The sequence below is a fragment of the Salminus brasiliensis genome, chromosome 15 (genome assembly GCF_030463535.1).
Source record: "Salminus brasiliensis chromosome 15, fSalBra1.hap2, whole genome shotgun sequence".
NCBI classification, from domain to species: Eukaryota; Metazoa; Chordata; class Actinopteri; order Characiformes; family Bryconidae; genus Salminus; species Salminus brasiliensis.
In genome coordinates this window covers 19,070,729-19,075,778 of record NC_132892.1, presented here as the reverse complement: position 1 = coordinate 19,075,778, position 5,050 = coordinate 19,070,729, and positions in this window count along the sequence as shown.

The window sequence follows — 5,050 nt, the reverse complement described above, 5'->3', positions numbered from 1 at the left end:
TCAACCCCTTCTTTTCTCTTACATCACCGCCTCTGGTAATACAAGACAACATTCAGGACATTAAGGGAGGGTGCTGCAGTTGTCAAGTCCTGTCCTGTTATGAATCGTTCACCTGAGCACTGCGATTGGTGTGAAAACCGCTTGCGACGTGGGACACCCACATGTTTATGATGAGTATGATAAGGGAGAAGCAAGCTGGCCCTGGTTCAAATAAATGGGGGAAAGGTTTTAGGATGGTAAATATTAATTTTCCTCCAAAGTTTGGCAGATATATGCACTTTCGTTTCTTGTAAGAATTCTGTGCCTTGGTGTGTCGAGTGTCGCCACACTTTTACTCAACGTCTGTCCATCTCTTAAGGCCTATATTTGACCCTTTGTAAATTCGCGAAGACCAATGAAGGGCATAATTCCCTGTTAACAGATGAACTGAACAAATGAAGTCCAGCTGAGCATGCAGAATATGCAGGCTAGTAGCTGACTGATCCCAAAATGAGGCTTATTTATTGGGAAGTGTGTGCCTGATATGCTGGAGTCATGTAATGATTGTCCTTAAGAACATGCAGTATTTGCTATTATTGCAGTTTCATCAGGGGTAAATAGATATAAATATCATAACTAAGCAATATGTGTACATATATACATATATATATAAATCAAATGATATGAATAACTATGAATACAAGTGGTTGCAGTGTGATAGCAGCATAGAGGTCTTTCTTGTAAGCAGAAATAATACTCAAGATTTCTCCTGTAAATAGAGGCTCATGTGTGCATGTAGCGGTCACAGAGCTAAAGCTATAGTACTATTACTAGATAGAGTGACTAGTTAGAAAAGGTTTTGCGAGGCGAGATTGACATAGTGAGGCAGTGATGACTTTTGTCATTGTAGTATAAGCAAATCAATCTCAGAATATTGAGAAGAACAAAAAAAAGAGTAATGTCAATTTCCCTGTGACCACGAATTCCGGCCAGTTTTTACACGGAAAATGGCTCGATCCACAAAATCATCTTCCTCGCTGACCTCCCTTCAGCCGTTTTGTTGTTGGTACATTCGGGAGGTGGTTTATAAGCTTATTACGTGATGATTTTTGGTCCCGTTGAACACCAGCTCGCTCATGGGTGGTCTGTTGGCATTTGGCTGCGTTGGGATTTGGCTCACTCGGGAATGGGTGAAGCGGTCCATAGATACACCTCGCAAGGTACTGATGCTCTTCCCTCTCATCCGTTAAGTGCAATCTTTAGGTGTGGGGCTTAGGAGCTGACACCAGGGCTGTGACTGTGAGTTTTGCTGAGATATGGTTTTCATGATGTTGCTGTGCTACAATTCAGGCTGTCCTATGTGCTTCTAAACTAGCTAGTGGCTAGAGTCATGCTTAAACCCATCTGTAAGACCTACATATTAACCTTGAAAGTAAAGAGACTACTTCTTTACATGCTTTTAGCAGAGAAATTGAACTTTGGTGGATTTTTAAAAGTTTACTATCCTTATATATAACGGAAATATAACCGACAGACTCCAGGATAGGAAGTCTGTCCTTGTGGTAAAGTGCAATTCTTATTTTAAATTAAATTATATATATATTTATTAAACATGGCAAAAAAAGAAAAACATAGAAACGATTTATTTATTATTTTCTCTAATTCTGACTGTTCTGAATTATTGTATGCATAATATATATTAGGATTATCTGGATCCTAAATATTATGGGACTTCAACACATCTGAATTATGCTTTATTATTAGGGATACCCTTTAACAGAGTTTGTTTACTTGATAAGATGCTCATTAAATCATCTTCTATATACACTCATATACACATATACAAAATAAAGGTGCTACAAAAGCTTCTTTGAGCGATGCCTCAGAAGAACCACTATTGTTTCCATCCAAAAGTTTTCACACTCACATCTCATCTCATGATAAACATGGTTCTTTATGGAACCAAAAGCAGTTCTTCTATGGCATCCCTCAAAGAACCATTTGCAGCACCTTTATTTTTAAGAGTAGCTGGATGAAATCGGGAGAATACGTTTTTTTAAAATTAACTGAATCTAACTATTAGTATTTAATTGTTTTGATAAAATGATTGAATTTTGCACATTTAGGCCGAAAAGCCACTTTTGATGATCAAAATTAGATTGAATAAAAGGGGGCCAAAAAAACAAAAAGCCAAAACATCATACTTTGATAATAAAAAACATTGTCAGGGCAATAATTCAATAACTCCCTGCTTAGTATTAAGCAGCTTCCACCCACTTACAGTCAAAACGCCAACATGATTTCATTGATTTTTCAGATTTGTCAGAGCGCTCTCTCAGTTCTTCATCTATTAAAATGCTAATTAGACTTAACTAAACTCTCAGCAAGATTTTACAAAAGATACTTAGACATTTCAGATTTGAAATCATGCACAGAACCATTCGTTTTTTTGGGCTTTGTTTTCTGGCCAGTGAAGAAATACAAGCAAACCTGACACGAGTAGCCCACTGCATTGCTGTCAAAAAGTGCCTTGTGTAAAACTGTGTACAAGAACAAGTTGATGTAAATGTTCATTTACCTCAAATGTTTACAAAACAGTGGACAAATAAAAAATTTTGTACCTTACACTGTGGTGTTTTCTTGCTCCGCTAAAGGAACCTAGAGTCAGTCAACTATTCAACTGAAACCCACGTAAAGACAGGACCTCACCTTTCCCTCCATCACAATCTACACAATGACTTTTCTACAGGCGCAGAGCGTTGAACGTACTGTGCTCCTTGCACTGTAGCTACAAATTCCAACAGACTGTGTCAGAAATGCAGCAAAGTGAGGCAGGAGGAGGGCCAACATAGACGCCATGATATCAGAGCTTACTCTTATTCAGCGTATTGCTGCTGTAAAGGCTCTAGAATCCCACTTTTTCCCCACATTAGGGCACCACCCCCTCTCTCGTTCCTATAAGCATTTCTCCTCCAGCACACAACCCACCCACCCCCCACCCCCCATCCTTTCATGGCATAGCCGTATGGTAATATTAGCGAGTGTTTTACTGGATGATAATTCATAGGCTGTTTGAGTTCCTGACCACCACCTATAGTTAGCCCCTCGCCTCTCTGGTGCAAATATGCCACATGACCCTGCTGATCACAGCGCTTTCTTTATGCCCCCTGAATGGGCAGGGGATTGAGATGAAACAAAAAGAAAAAAAGGAGTGAGGGTGAAAAGGGTTGGGTCATTTGCTAGTTCATAGGGCATGCCATACATTTGACTTTGTATGTGAATGAGTGAGGGAGAGAGTGAGTGAGCGAGTGAGCGAGCGAGTAAAGAAAACATTCAGTCAGTGAAAATAACATAATTACACAGAAATATCAAAACTTAAGCCCATTAAGCCTGTAGTGAGTCCAGTCTTTTCAGGAGGCTCACTTTACTTGTCCACACCTCCCCGTTCAGACTCAGAAGCTGGAGCGTTTTCCGGTCCTGGCCTTTCAAGCCATCCTAAAGACATTCAGTGATATCGAGGTCTGGCCTCTGGGGTGGTTTCAACAGTCTGATGTGAGAGCTTCTCGATCGGCTCCACATTCTTTCAGATCCACAGCGAGAAGGGAGAGTCGGACAGAAAGACCTGAAGTGGAGAGTGGAGCTTGGTTCACGTCTCTCTCCTCACAGATGGAAGCCTTAGGTACTGTTTACCTGATGGCCAAGTGGATCATCTTTGATCTAAAATCCCCTCGGAAATCCCTCCTGAAAAATGAACACGTGTTTGAATGGACATTAGTAAACGCTCTCAATACTGTATGCGTTCCAAAATCCTCCCAGAGGTATTTCAGGGATGCTTTTGCTTTTGCTGTGCAAAGGTCACTCTCCCACGGACGCTTTATTTTACTACAATGAGCAAAAATGTGACCACACACCAACCTGCTATTGTGTTCCTGTCCCTGAATACCAACAGTCTTAGCCTTTTGTGTCTTTTCGCTGTACTCCACATCACGTGCCCTGTCTCAGACATCCAATACAGTGTGGTTTGCAGTCCGTACCCACATGGGACGTGTGGTCTGCAAACCCATATACCACGGTGACCCAGGATTGACTTTGGGCATTGTTACTCTCACAGAAATCAGCAAAACGTATAACAATGTGAGTTGGGCTTAACAATGCTGCGTTGCATCATAAAGTTATATATTTTAACCATATTACTTGTGGATAGGCATGGTGGTGCCGCAGATGTGGGTGGCGCACAACTCCAGGGCCCTGAGGTTGTGGGCTTCAATCCTCGCTCAGGTCACTGTCTATAAGGAGTTTGGTGTTTTCACCCCTCTTACCTCCCAACTCACAAAAACACAAGACAGGTGACCTGGCTGTGCTAATTCAGCCAATTCACCCATCATGTGTTTTATGAAGGTGGGTGGAAAGCCACTTGGACATGGGTGGAAACACCAAACTTCTCATAGACAGTGACCCGTTTGCAGGGGTTTAGCTATGCTAAATTGGCCTCTAAGCAAAGGTGCCAGGAGGTGGATAATTAGTTAGGACAATTCTAAGGGCCGGTGACTGACAGGGGCCTTAAAATTATATGAATTGAGTATTCTGGTAGACTTATTAAGAGTTGTGTGGGCCAGTGTAATTTCCTTCTATGGGGCCAAAATCACTGGCGGTGCCCCTGCCTGTAGGTGTGAGTGAATGTAAGTGTGTGGTACCATGAGATGCACTGTGTCCAGTGTGTCCAGAGGGTGTTTCTGCATTTGCGCCCAATAATTTCGAGTAGGCTCGGGATCCACTGTGACCCTGACCAGAAAGAGGCGGGTTAGAAGATGAACTGCCTGAAGCCATGTGTTAATCTGAGCAGTGGTCTCTACATTAAAGCAACCCTGTGTCATCTGGCATCAATCAAACATTACAGATGCTATGTTAGTATCCGTCAGATGTCTGTAATATCAGGTTGGAGAGTTTGGTCATTGACAAAAAGGCTGTTCGACACCGCCTCCACGTTCCCGGTAGATGGAGCCAGATTCCCGCAGATTCTGCCAGCGGAAACGAAGGACCAGCGTGCAGGAGCGCGCATGCGCAGATGAGC